General features: G+C 29.3%; 1 protein-coding gene and 1 long non-coding RNA gene across 3 annotated transcripts in view; one reads left to right on the top strand and one right to left on the bottom strand.

Annotated features, from left to right (window-relative positions):
- LOC136976559 (uncharacterized) overlaps positions 1-15,628 on the top strand; it is a 49,878-nt gene that overhangs the window by 22,228 nt on the left and 12,022 nt on the right. The gene's annotated exons all lie outside the window — the stretch shown is intronic.
- The window catches only part of LOC136976554 (sodium channel modifier 1-like), a 55,640-nt gene continuing 51,180 nt past the window's right edge, over positions 11,169-15,628 (bottom strand). Inside the window, exon 8 of one of the 2 annotated variants that reach the window (XM_067271887.1) lies at positions 11,169-11,534. The gene's annotated coding sequence lies outside the window, so the exon portion shown is untranslated. Of the gene's footprint in view, positions 11,535-12,253; positions 12,785-15,628 lie in introns of those variants that run through there. The other variant, XM_067271886.1, reaches the window with a different exon arrangement.

Below are 15,628 nucleotides of genomic sequence, written 5' to 3'. Positions count from 1 at the left end.
TTGTTAACACCTCATAAATTTTCTTGCTCTTTTTTTAAAGGAAAGTAAGAGCTTCTCCTAAAAATTTTACATAAAATTGAAGAAACATAAAGCGTTATCGGATTATACAGCTTGTATCGTCACAGAATGATCAAAATCTGTATGAAAGGGGCATCAACAGTCATCCGTTTCCGCCCTTAACAAACTAATTAATAGAGTAGAATTATCTTCATCAGATGACAAAGTAATTACCCAGCAAGATGTTTCTCGTCCCCCCTATCAATACATTATTAAGCACAGGGGTCCATCTATCGCCGCACCCCATCCGTGACGTCATGAGTGGTGCGTGACCGACACACCAGAGGTATCAAATTAATAAAGAGGGAGGGAGGGAGATACCATAAAAACTTCGCCACGTTTGGTACTCTGCTCAATTTTTTATTTTTGGAAGATTTTTACTTCTGATTCGACATTTTGCAAAGGTGCTCGAATGGAAGAGGACCAGGCGTAACATTGATAGCAGGTGGTGCAACGTTGCCTCAATCGTTTGGCAAACAGACACGTATGGATCTTCCTTTACTGAACGGTTGGATGGGAAGTGAAATATCGGTAGAGCACGATAAATATTTTACCGATATACCCGCTTTCACGTGTTTAGTTGGTTCGATATTACAGAATGTGACAGACACCAGCTGCGACCGATTCTCTCCCCTTTCTTTCCATTGATAATCTGCCATACCACTTTGATGTTACATCTGATGTCATCCCCGCTTCATTTTACCAATTTAATTGCTTATAATCTATTCAGTTTATTTTCTTATAGGCGAATTATCAATCAAACTATACAAAATCGTTTTTTGTTAGAAAATACAAAATTTTTACAGTATAAATACTGTTAGATATGTAAATAATGCATTATATCCGGCGAGATTTTAACTTTAAATTCAGCGAATTAATCGGAAAAATGATGATGTCAATAATAGATTTTTGTAAGTTTCGGACAGACATACGAAGAAACAAAAGACGATTCAAGTGCTAAAAGGCAAGAATATATTATATAATATTCATATTCTTCCGAATTTTATTCAAATCTTTAAATTTATTCAAGAAATTTTCGTTTGTAAAAATAAAAAAAGGAGGTCATCTGTCATAACTGCCAATTTGTATACCGGAAAACATCACCCCAGTTCAAAATTTCGTGTTATTTTTATTAAAAAAAATGTAATTTTTCTGAATAAATTTGATATTTTAATAAAATTCCGAATCATAAGATAATAAAAGAAATAAATATTTACATCTGGAAAGGGAGGAGAATGAGGAGTTTTTTGTTTTTAAAGTTTATTAATTAGAAGAGGATGCGGAGGAATCGTCAATAGATCATAACATTGGAAGACATTGGTTTATCCATAGGACAACGTGACAGGTGCATTGACAATAAACACTGACACCAACTTGATTGATAAAGGCTTAAAGATAGTCGTCCACATCCCAAAGGAGCAGTTCTCATTCATTGCTCCGACAGCATCTTCTTGCTCAATCACAAAATGCGCTTTCTCTCTTACAAAGGATGCTTGTCTCCACATATTAATAATTCTTTTGCCAACAATTGCTTAATATTTTTCTCATTCTTCTTCTCTCTCTTAGGAAATTATATAAACGTTAACATCTATAATTAAATCTCTTCCTCTTAAAAAAGGATCTAAATATCCTGGTTCTTCAGCAAGAATTTCTTATTTATGTTTATTTTAATATAGATTTTTCAACAGATTATCGCAATAATTAACAAGTGAAGAAGATTTAAATAAGTTTATTAAATTTTTATTCTTTAATCTTCTTTTATATCGCAATCTCTTGGATTTAATTGGTCTCCTTTATCGATTATAGCATTTCTATAAATTGGTAAGTAGAAACTCAAGATAATTATAGAAAAATTCAGAGGATAATTGACAGAAATTAATTCAAATTATTAAAAATAGATCGATTTTATTTTTTTCATACTTTAATAAAATAATAAAATTTGATTTTATTTTAAAAATAGACTAAATCTAAAATTGGATTTGATTGGTGATAAGAAAACCGATAATTTCGTGACGAAATTTTAAATCGACTAATCATAGAACCAGTTCACATTTCTACTCTGCTAATTGGTTACACCAAATTTTAAATCGAGCAATTACAAAATTACTTTCAAATTTCCAAAGCGGTTGTTATTAATTGGCAAATTGATTGGTTACGTCAGATTTAAAATCGACCAATAGGAGAATCACTTTAAACTACAATTTTACTAATTAGTTACGTCAAGTTTTAAATCGACCAATCACGGAACCTCACTCAGATTCCATTTGAATAATTGCTGTAATTCCTTAGTTTCCAGAGGAGGATTTAATACCAGAAAACACACTAATTAAATCGAATCCTTAACAAACATAGTTTAAAGTCTGGTCGTAGAAAGACAATCAATCAGATTTTGTATAATCATAAAAAAGAGATCTTATCATTGGGCCGAAAATAATGCAAATAATCAAATTTCTTTGCGATTGGATAAGGTCGATGCAAAGAACTGATTAAAAAAACATGACGGTCGCCATGGGAACTCACGTAATTTCCCATAATGTCCGACGGTCGTGATTTATATTGTGTAAGAACGTATGCGATTGGACGAGGAAGCGGGTGACAATACCACGACTCACGACAGTTGCCATCAAATATTGATGCGGATGTCAAAGTAATTACACGTGTACGCCTTTCCTTCCCCCCGCGCTCGACTCTAGTTCTTCACGTCGACTCAAAAGACACCCCATCGACGTACAAACCAATTAATATCTATCCACATCAAAAATTAATCATCAAAATAAAAGCTGGCATACTTGTCCCACTTCTGGTTTGGGTGTGAGAGGAAATGTATAATTGGAAGGGCGAGTGTGAGCATCACTATGACAAACCTTATATCTTTCTCCCTATTACACCCGATCCCTCTGTCAGAGGCTATAGAAGCAATGAGCATTCTCCTTGCAAGATGATATCACGCGAGAGGATGAGGGACTAGCGTTGTCCATCTCGCAAAACATATCATATCAAGAGTCTTGACAGTCAAATCTCACTTCCAGTATTAGTTTGACAAGCGTGCTTTATTTCGTTTGGCTAAACAAAAACTTTCCTCTTCCTCCTCCTCCTCCTCCTCCTCTTCGACTTCTCTCGTCTCCAGCCTCCTCTAATCCCGATTAACAGCTCTTGATACACATCTTTTCTCTTTATTCTAAATGCAATTTTCTACTTTAATTGCTTTTCAATTCGTGACAATTAATTAATTTACTTATTATTCTTCCAATCGTCGAAAGTTTTAGAACTTGTTTTCCGGAGTATTTTGTTATAAATCCGGTTCTAAAAATTATATGTAAAGTTTTTGTTTTGAGTGATGCATTCAGATGAATTAATTAGTAGACATTATTTATTTAATAAATTTTTAAAAAGTAGCATCCTTTTCCCACTTTTAATCTTGCTCTTCGTCTTCCTTTATGGAGAAGACGCGTATTGATGAAAGGAAGCAAAAATTTGTTCCGTTTTATATATAAAAATATCAATTCTATTGTGAAATACATTTCCAAATTTATAAATCATCTAAAAATACATCCATTAAGGGGCAATTTTTTGAAACTTTATATAAAGCTTCCTAATCAGAAAACTTCTAAAAAAAAACTTGGAACAAAGTCGGGGATTCCCTATAAACCGGGAATTTTTCCCTACAAGTCGTATCCTGCTTGGTTCTCATTTTCTTTATTGCTTTTTTTTCCCCCTCGATGTCATTCAGGTCACGTCTGGATCTAGATCCAACGGATAATGGACGCTAATTTGTCACGCCTGTCACGTGATTTGGACGACTTTGGTCAAAAAATGGTGTCGCGGTTTAGCCTTGATACGTTTCGGATTGGCAGCCATCTGGATTGTTTCCGTTTTGTCCCTTAATTTCCAACCTATATCGCACATATTCTCTTTTAACTCCAATTCTATTATTCATTGTTTGAAATGTGTAAACACAATTGTAGAAGCCCAAAGAGCAAATTTACAATCTTATCAATTCGGTCTTGCCTTTTTAATTAAGAGCCTTTTTTAAAGTCGTTTAATTAGATAAACAAACCGTTAAAGTGATTTAGATAAGTAAATATACGGAGAAGAAGGATGGAGTTTTGCATCCTGCCACACAACACAAAACTTTATTTCCCGTACGTCACGTATAGTTTGCGTTAATATAAAAGTCTGTCACAGCAATGTGAGCCATCAGATGTTGCAACTTATGTAAACGGACATACATCCTATCTCATCCTTCTTCACAACATTCGACGCTCTTATCCGATGTTCATTTAATTTTTCTTATTCTACGGCATCTTCTATTTGCCTATTTCTTCTTTTTAAAACGGTTTCCTCCTCTTCCTCTTCCTTATTGTAGTGAGGAAGAGGAAGAAGTGAAAAATAAATGAATAAATCTGGAATAATTGTAAAAATACGCGGGATTAAACACCATTTTTAGAACATCTCATATGTTTAGAGCTTATCTTAAAACCCAGTTGAGGCTGTTAGTATTCAATAACCATCCATGCATGTTGAAGTGTGAAAAAGAGATCGTATTTCACATCCTCTTGCTAAAAATCATCAGCCATTACAGGAATTTAGCCTTGCCTGTAGCCATTAGAGAGGAAAAAGATGATGAATATTTGGTAAATAATGTGTGACTACCAGCAAAACTGTCAGGAGAGACAATAATTGTGAGAGTTATGTACTATTCTCTGCTTATTTTCCGAGTAGATGCGGTAACCCGCAATATCTACATCTCTGAAGTGTACCATTAGCATTTTAATAGTGGAAGGGGAAGGCTGTTTTGGTAATCACTGACACTTATTATTATTTAGAGTGATGTTCTTATACATTCATAATAAAATAGCTTAAAATAATTAGCTATAAAAATAATAATTAACTTATAATTTATTTCTCCACTAAACTGATAGATCTTGGACTAACATATTTTCTGATTTTATGCAGTTTTCGCGATTAAAATCGTGTCTTAGATGATAAAAGATTAGAATATTTTTCCTCCTAAAATGCCATTTTAATTATAAAAATTACATTATTTTATATTTATTTACTTGTTAAAAATTAAACAAGGTTGGTTAGAATGATGATAAAGATATTGCGGATATGATAATTTTTATTTAAAAATAAAAGATGATTAGAATTTTTATTGTAAAATTTAAGTTTAATACTGAATATTTAGTATATTTATTTATTTTTCTATAGAAGAAAATAGTTATAAAAGTTGTGGAAAAGGCTACAGATGCAATAGTTCACGAAAAGAAAGTGAAAAATGTCTTATGGAAATTGTTATATTGACCGACTTCTGTAGAAAGTCCACATTAAAACAGATCCTGTTAGAACTTTGGGCAATACCGTCACGGCCAAGAAGAAAAAAGAAAAAAACCAGCACACTTATGGATTTGTACACTAATGTCTACACCTGGTGAATACTAACTGCTTATTGGTATAAGGGGGATGGTTTTCCATCACAGGACATAGGAAAGCACAACTTTTCTCCCTCTTCTCCGGACTATTCTGACAAAGATGGATCTGTCGTGTGCAAGTTTTTTCCCTCTTTTTTTCTCCCTTCTTCTTTCCACTCTACTTGCACGTGTCTAGCAAACATACCGACTGCTTTTTTCCCCCGACCTTTCTCTCTCAGAATACATTAACTCGACAGGCTGGAGTGTGTAATGAAAAGGTTGGACATAATGAGCAAGTTTCGCTGCAGACCACGAATTGGATATTCCTGGCTCTAACGATCGTTTAATCTGATATAGAACTGACTTATGATTATTACAACATCTCATACATAATTATATTTTAACGCCCTCTCCTATAATTTATATAAGAATTTATATTAGCGCGTGTTAGGATACTTTCGAATAAACGGATTTCAACGGATGCTGCCACGTTATAAAAAACTTTTTTGTTGTAGAAACTTTCATGTAAATCATGAAATAGATACAAGGATGTAAAATAAGTTGTAACATTCATTATACTAGCGTACAAAGTCAAAAATTTACTATCGACTTTATAAGAAGAATGGTATCTTTTAGCTAAATGTTAGCAGGGTTTACACCTCGGCCACGTGACATTTACAGGACCGCCTCGTCGTAAATTATAGCTTAAAACAACCAGTCGTTGTTGCTTTTTCTATAGCAACCGAGCTGTTAAACTTACATGTAAATAGGTAGTTTCTAAAAGAATACTTTTTTATGTTCTTCCTATTAAAACTTGCAAAAAGACAAAGGAGAACGAGAGAGAAAGAGAGAGAGAACTCTTCCATAATAAAACTACTAACTAGTTACTTTTAATGATATAATTTTGTTACTGATTAAATTCATTGCCAAAATATGTTTATTATTTTGCTACATATTTTAATTTTACGAGTAACTTACTAAAATTAAGATTTTATGAGCGATTACTCTCTTTAACTTTCGAAATTGGATGTAGCCTTAAATGCAGCTTCTCCTTCTAACTCGGCTTCTTGATTTTCAGCAAACATGTAACTTAAAAATATATTTAAAGGAAATATATATATTTAAACTCGCAAAATTCTATAAATTACTATTTTTGTTTAAATTCCAGGTAAGTAATTGTATAAAAAAATAGCATTAATATTCATTGAAACGTGGTTACAATTGATGAATGTTATAAACTTTAATCATTCGATTTCCTAAAGTTTTCAAGTAGAAGAAGAAAGTCTTCTATTTCGACCATTGCGATACTTTTCTTAAAATTTATGCCAGCCGTTGTCTTCAATGGCTAACGTATGTATAATACTAAAAAGTCTCTTCTTTCTGTCCGTTTTTATTGCTTATTCGTATGTCAGATTGATGTTAGTGCAGTCTATAGGACATTCAGAGTGTCCCATTAGAATACAAATAACTTCAGTCTTTTCTTCTCTTTATTTTTTTTTTATTGGTTGGAAAACCTATTTCTTATAAGTCGGAAAGATTGACGTATTTATTTGTTTAAATATGCTTTGCCGTGTTTTGATTTGGGCAATATCGCCGGGCACAATCGTACGTCAAACTGAGAAAGTCAAAGTGCGTCCATCATGCGAGCAATTACATGTGCAATGGCCTGTGAAATACAGAGTCGTCTATCCCGCCAACCATTAACGTGCTCTAGAGAATGTCTAGAAGTATGTGAATATTGGAAAGTTGAAGCGTGGAATGCACACCCGCAAGTAAGCATAATCCAATTATCTACAAATAAAGTAGGTGTTTAAGTTATAACATGATCAAAACTACACTCGGCTGTTAAAGAATTTTCTACTTCACAACATAATGCAAAGATAATTAGTTTTGAAGTCGTTTTATCGTCGTCCTTCCGAGTCCGGCGTAACCGTTGATGACTACAGACAACTTGTTACCAATAACACTTCTATAGGAAATTGTGTGATGAGAAATTTTAAGGTGTTATTTTTAATCGATGCCAAGTTATGTTAGAAGTATACCGGTAGTTTCTGGGCTCCATCTTCTTCCGTCATTAAATTCGGGCATTAGATGTAGGAGTAGACAGTCCAGTGGAACGTTCTTCACTAGTAGCAAATAGATTGACCATCCTAGTCACGTTTAGCCACGAGTGATTTTATCATTCCACTTCAATGACCAACCTAATGTGTCTGCGCTGTCCAACTCAATATGGTTGTCCATTAGCTGTGGCCGTTGACAGGGGACTTCCCTGAGTCTTGTCTGTCGTGACAAGAGTGAAAAAATAGATGTTCCTAAAACTAGGTATGTGTTTGCTTTACAACTTGGAATATATTTCTCATTATTAGAGAAATAAAAATGATTCGTGGTGTAGAGGTCATCCACTCGTTACATATTAATGCGTTATAGATTATATACAGTACAGGTTGACTCTTATGGAAATGGGTGTTAGCTATAGTTCAACGCTAGCCGAGCTCGGTTATCCGGCCAATGTAGGCTTTAGTTTATCTGTCTGCCACACTCGCTACCTCAGCTTTGAAATGTGCATGGATGTGTGAAAAAGGCACTCTCTAGATACCTCGTCGCACATTAGGGTTTGGAGTGGGAGTTAGGGCGCCAATGACAGCCTACTGATTAATGTATTAGCCAGCTCTTGCAAATGACGATAATTATCACAAAACCCTAAGTCAAATATGTTACTGTGAAGCGTGGAAAAATTGTCGTTTGGAAATTAAATTCAGCTTGTACGTAACGATCTGAATTTTAATTTCTGCATCCCATTTTCGACAGATGGTTTGGAATCATTATATAACCACAATTAATTCAACTGGAAGATTTTCTCTAGTAATTGATGCTTTCTCAAACTGAATTAATCCGAATAGACACGGGATCATACTCGTTTCGAAAATGGTTTTAAGAATATTTTCCAAAAATGTGAAAAACCGTTAAGATGAAAAATTGTTCTGGGTTACATCCCAGAAGTCACGTGTAAGGATCTACCTGTCCTTACCACACGACAACTGGTCATTCCATTAAGTGAGGAGTTTGTCTTTTCCGACCTTAACGGTTGACAGATGAAAACAGAAGACAGACTGGACATAGGAATTGTATAGTACTTCCTAACCCACGGACACTCGATTTCTCTATCTCTATAAATCACTCGAAAAAGTAAAGGACAGCGAGATCAGCATATTTTTCACTGAATTACAGACAAGCAGTTCTTTTCGATGACATACAGCTTTCCATTCAGACACTGAATAACTCTTACCTTCATCCATCTTTATTTTCTTGCAATGGCTTTGGAAAACAAGGTAGTTTCTTATCGATACTGGTAACAGATGTTAGGAAGAATTCTCATGGGTTACTACTATTCTTTCTTTAAGATGAGAACATAGATTGGTCATTGATGAAGATTACCCGAGCCATTCAATCATCAATTTTAAAAAGTGAAAAAAAAACTTCCTGCAGCTATTTAAATCGTTTTGTAAGGTGTTGAAATCGAATGTAACGTCACTCCTCATCAGGAAACTTATCAATTATCTGGAATGTTGCAAGGTTGCAATCGCATTGCCAAAATAGATTCATAATCGTAACACAGATCACTGCTTTTTTCTTCTTTGTAGTCTACATATCTTTGATGTATCCTCCTCCTCCTCCTCCTCCTCCTCTTTCTCCTCCAGGCATTCTTAAACTTTACAATTTTAACTCCTTAAAAAGACTTAATCGTGCATTCTTAAGTTGTTCAATCGAGAAACTGGGTTTAATATTCCGCTAGTTTTATATATATATCTATAATACACAAGAACAACACCATTAAACAGGCATTACAACTCTAGCCCGCAATTAATACGCCTTTAATGACCCTGTAGCAGTAGAGATGTTTGTCGCCAAAGAACAGTTTTTGCTATACTGTTGTAATGCGACATTCACCACGTCAGCGTTTGGACCGAAGAACATTCATCATGTCACAGGAAATGTGGTTTTTGTATACAATCAATAATGGAACACACTGTATCTTCCTTTCAATTAACAGTAGCTTCCGTTGGATAGGGATGTACGCTTCACTCACCCAGACACTACAAGATGGATGATTAATACAGTCCTAACTGGACAACAATATTTCTCGTCTCTTACACATCACCAATTTACACTCACTTAATTGTGGCGTGTACGAGACAACCGACGTTACGCGTCAAAATCTCTAGTCGTCCAATAAAACGTTCCACGTTTGTAACGTAATTTGATAATAACCCGATCAAAAACTAATGTATCTGTGTATATATATATACATATACATGCATAAATGGTAGACAAAGTTATGCATCTTGGTCGAAATTAATTAACCAAGTCTAAATTCCTGCAGCTATTAAGTGCAGTTGGTATGCTATGTTTTCGCAATCGACAGCCAGAGGGCACTGCTGACAGAGAGAGAGGTAATGAAGCAAAACTATCCAGTAACTACAACTGCCATTAATTTACCACCGCAACTTAATCCTTTCTCTTCCTGCTCTCCTGTCGATTAAACTAATTTTTAACATAAAATACAGGATTAACACAATATAAATACCTATTCCTAGCACAGATTTACATTCTCTTCAATATAGGTAACATCTTAAACTTTTAGACCCAATATCAAAATAATTGCTTAGTTTCTTTGTAAAATTTTACTTGATAATTTAATTATTTCATAATAGAACTTAGTCTTTTATTCATACAATATCCGGAATGCATCACTCCTATTAATTTTTTTGCATTTAGATAATACATTTTTGGAGTTTTTCTATTAAAATAAATAGATATAAAATTAATAAATATTAATAAAATTATTCATTAGCCTGGCTTATTTTATATATATATATATATATTTTTAGCATTTTAAAACTATTTCTTACGTTTATCCAGGAGCATTACAGCTTATCTTTAAGCAGAAAAGACAAGATTTGCTCCTTTATCATGGTTAAAATTCAATAAAAAAGCAGCAAATCTAAACATGGAAAAATTCTAAAATCACTATCCATCTCATCTTCAATATAATATTGTCGATAGTAAACGTTCGATCTTACCTTTAATATTTTTTCCAATAATTCAAAATTTTATCCTTTGAAAAATAAATATTAAACAATAATAAAATTTCTATACTTTAACTTCTATATATATATATATATATATATATATATATAATATAATATAATATATATATATTTAATTAATCACAAGATAAATTACGTTTAAGATATTGAATTAGAGTTTATCTTTCTTACTGCTTTAGTTGCTTGAAAATAAATTCTTTGAGAACTGACCAACAAGAAGTGGGTCAAGGAAGAGAGAGGCTGTCAATAAGGATACCGTATACATCAAATGAAACATTCTTTACTAAGTTTTTTCTCCCTTGTATCCAACAGGATAAGAAAAAAAAAAAAAAAAAAAAAAATGGGTCAATATATATAAATTTATCATCAACTCCCTCCTGTTACAGTTTGAGTTTTATTATATATATATAAACTCAAAATTAAATTTAAAGCAATTTAAACGTTAAAATTCTTAATAAAAAAATTATTTTTTAAAAATTAATTATCGTTTTAAATAATAAAAATTTCACCATTTCTCACTCAGATTTTCAGAAAAGTTAATTTAAAAAAAAAAAAAGTTTCTCCCTATTTAAAATAAGTGAAATTATTATTTTCTCTGTTTAATTAATTTATTTTTATTTACTTTTTTAATCTGGAATCGAAAGGAAAATATATATAATATTTATATATAGAAGTACATAAGAAAGTTGTGCTTTTTTAGGTTAATGTTCTTAGTTTAATGGCATGGAGTGTAACTTTTATATTGGGATTACCATCGTGTATTTAATTACATTTTAATTTTCACTTGCCTATCTTCCATTTGCAATGACGACTTTTCCTATTTCCAGCCATTACATTCAACTGAAACCTTGTGAAAAAGAGGAGTCCAATTTCCACAATGCTGAATTAACTTATCGATTTTCTTTTTATATATATACATATTTTCTCTCTTTTGTTGGCTCCATCTATTGGCATAAAACTTAAAAAAAAAAAAAAATACATATTTATAAATTTTGTTTATATTTAAAATGTTTTAAATTTTTAAGGCTTCTTAAATATTTAAAAAATAAAAAAAACAAATATTTTTTTCAAATGGATATATTTATGTATATAATTTCTGTGTATTATGAAAAATAATTCTAGTAAACTGATTTTTAAACATATTTATTAAATGATTATTATTTTAAAAAAACATTTTTAGGCTATATTTTGATTATTCTTTTAAAAGATTAAAAAATTTTATTTAAAAAAAATATATTATTCTTATAAATATTAGAAATTCATTTTAATCGGTTATCTAAACAAAAAATGATACTTTTATTAAATAGTTTTAAAAAATAAAATAATTCATTTAAGAAAATAGATAGTGGTAACAACAATATCTTTATATTTTCCCATCATAAAATTTTGAAAAAAATATTTATGAATTTTTAAGCATCAAATAAAACTTCATAATTTTTAAATATATTGAAATTTATATTTTGTCATTATAATATATCCCATAAACAGTAAAATATATTATTTTAGTATTAAAAGTTAAGTCAATTGATCACTTTAATAGAATTTTATTTATATATGAATTTCTTAAATCATCAATTGTTAATGTGATTAATGATGTTTTGATTCATTTTTCTCTTTAATGTCTGAATGAATATCAAAAAAACTTGTTTTTTTTATGTTAAATAAATTGAAAAAATGCACAATACATTAAAATTTATTAAAGAAAAACATTGTACTTTGTCAATTTACAATGCTTTTGTAAGCATAAAATATCATAAGTTTTATATATAATTAAAATTCTTTTTACAGCTTTTATAAAGTAAATTTATATGATATTCTTCTTCTTCTCCCAAGATGAATTTTCAATTATTTAAGTTTGAGTTTCTTACTCTTCTATTTGCTAATATATGTAGCAGTTCTCTCCATATCTGTTTGTAAGTATTATATATCTTCCTATTTTTATTTTTTATTCAACATTTCTATATATAGTTTTTAAATCGTCTCTCTGAATTCCTTTTAGTTTTGGATTTTCCTGCCCTGGAAGTGATAATTTTCCAATTGTCTATGTGTATGACAGAATTGTAAATGTCCTACTCCTTCAAAATTTCTTCTATTACATTACTTGAAATTTTGCTTTGATAAATATATTCCTAGCAGTTTCACTTAATTGTTTTGATATATAAATGCTTTTCTTCTTTCTCCTTACTATGAAAAATTCATCTGTATATTCTATAAAACATAAAAAATAAAAAATATAATTTTTTTTAAATTTTTGCATTCAGACATATATGGTTTTTAAATAGTAAATTGGAATCATAAAATGCATAATCACATCTAATAAAATGAAAAATGTAAAAATTTATAAAAATGTCAATAGCTTTAATATAAAAGTAATTTATTTTTAACTAAATGTTTCACAATATCTAATAGAATTAAAATTCTTCTTTATAGATTATATAAAAAATAATTGTGTTGATTTCAAAACAATTGGTAACCTCTGCTTTTTTGAAGTTCAAAGTCCTTTAGAAATCTTTTTGTTGTTTGACATGATGTAAAATAGCAACTGCAATAGAACAAAATTTAAACGAGCAAAATTTTCAAGATCATCTCTAAAGATGGATTAATAATAAGTCCAAAAGAACTCAGGTATGAAAGTGGAGATTTCTAAAGGGCTAGGAAGGCTAAGAAAGCAGAGATTTGTGCAAAGGCAGTCCTACGATTTGTGAGGCCTTAGGCAAAATTTATTTCTGAGGCCCATTAAAAGAGCAATAAAGGTAGACTTATTTAGATCTACAATAATATGAACATTTTAAATAAAGAAACAGACAATAAAGCACAATATTTTCAATAGTTATCAATTTGAAGATTAAAATACTAAAATTTACCAAATTTGTGAAGCTCCAAAGGTACAAAGCAATGCCTTTTTTTTTTTCACTTATATGTAGGACTGCCTCTGGGTTTGTGACTATTTTAGAATTAGAATGGAGTTTAATTTAGTAATTGCAATAATTATTAATTTTATTGACATTCTTTGTTTTTAACAAAAGTGGATGATGTCTAAATTCTATTTAAATGATGTTTATTACTTTATTTCAGTGAATTACTTAATGTTCAGAAATAATCTACATTAATCATTATTTACTGAGAATTTAATATTAAAAGTTCTAGTATTTAAATTTCAGAATAAATTTATTTAATGAATAAAATTTGTTTTAAGTTAAATAATAACATTATGAAATGAAGATGATATAAATATGAATATGGAACTTTTATAGTTTTTTTTTAATCATGTTAATAAAAAACAAAAGGGGATTTGAGAGGAAAAAAATTAAAAATTTTATTGTAAACATGAACATAATACACTTTTATGTAAATTAAATTGAATATTTTTTTAAATATTCAACTATATTTTATAACAAATATTTTTATTGTTTAAATAATTCACACCAATGATGTATAGGATGAAAAATTCAGAAATATGTTAATCTAGACAAAAAATTTCATTAGAATCCACATATATTTATTTTTATTAACAAATATTATCATTAAAATGTCTGAAATTAAAATTACATAATAAAATAAATTTTATTACAAAATCATTTGAAAATTAATAAATTCATATTTAATCATTTATAATTTATACTAAAAGTGATTAAATATCAATTTATTAACTTTCTCAAAGAGAAAAAAAGTCTTTGTAAATATTTAAATGTATAATTTTAAACACAAAGTAATCAGTGAAATTAATTATATTTGATGAATTGTTTAAGCTACATGTTTATTAATTTTCAAAAATTTATTTTAACTTTAATAACATTTTTTAAGAAGATGAATTCTATGTTTCAATTTATTTTTTAATATTCAAAAATAATTTATTTTGAAAGATAAAGAAAAAATAAATGTCATGAATAAATCAAAAATTCAGTTAGTAACTTCAATTTATTCTATTTATAAACTGATTATTATACAATTGTTTTGTTTTAACATTAATTATAAAATTTATTCTATTAAAAGATCAATGAATTTATATAAAAATATAACATGGAATTGATTCATTAACAAATTCATTTACTAAAAATTTGCTTTTTAATTTATATACTGTATATTGTTTTTATAAACTGATCTATTGTAGAATATTATGTATTTACAGTTTTATCAACAGTAGTTTTCTTAAATTATTTAATTAAGCTAAAAATTATTGAATACTTTTGCTTTTATATTCAAAGACTCTTCAAATTAGATTCAATAATATCTAAGTTTTATCTAATTAATATCTAAAAGTTATTCCAACATTTACAGCTTATGTTTTTGCAAAACCAAACTCTAAACTTAGCTTAAAAATACAGTTTTTTTAGGATTGACTATTTAGAGATTAGCATTTTTGGCACTTCAAATTTCCTGCAATTATTCTTAATTACTTAGATGTCTCTTTATCATTCTGAAAATATTTTTTATTCATGTTATAAATAAATTAATTAAATTTTTAAATTTTGTATACTAATAATAATAATACTTTAAACAATATTAAAGAAAAAATATTTTCACAAAACAATGAGTGAATTAATATAGGATGATAATAGTAAATGAAAAACTGATCTGCTTTGTTCATCTTTATGCTAAGGTTTAAAATAAATATAAAACTGTTTATAAATTTCCATTCGTTTAATGATGTACAACTTTTGTAAATAATTAATTGCAATTGAAAGAAAAATTCATTTTCTCAAGTATTAGATCTACACTTTCAAATAATTCTATTCTAGATATTCAAAAATAATGAATAAAAAAGTAAATAAAAAAAATTTTAATTTAAGAATCTTATTGAAATATGATAAAAAGTAATAAAATAAAATAAAAACGACTGTATTATGTTTCTATATTACAGAATATAATCATAAATCTGTCAAATTGCAAATACAACAGATGAATATAATTAAGAAGTGTTATTAATTAAGTATAACGGATATAATTACGGAAAGTATTAATCAAAATTTTTTTATAATACAATAAAATTCATTTAATGTATATGTTAAAGGAAACTTACGAAATCAATATCTTAAAGAAACATATTACATT

This window comes from Centruroides vittatus, unplaced genomic scaffold (genome assembly GCF_030686945.1).
Source record: "Centruroides vittatus isolate TY-2023 unplaced genomic scaffold, ASM3068694v2 contig_401, whole genome shotgun sequence".
In the NCBI taxonomy this organism is placed as follows: domain Eukaryota; kingdom Metazoa; phylum Arthropoda; class Arachnida; order Scorpiones; family Buthidae; genus Centruroides; species Centruroides vittatus.
Note: the sequence above shows the minus strand (reverse complement) of the source record. Positions and strands in the feature narration are given on the sequence as shown.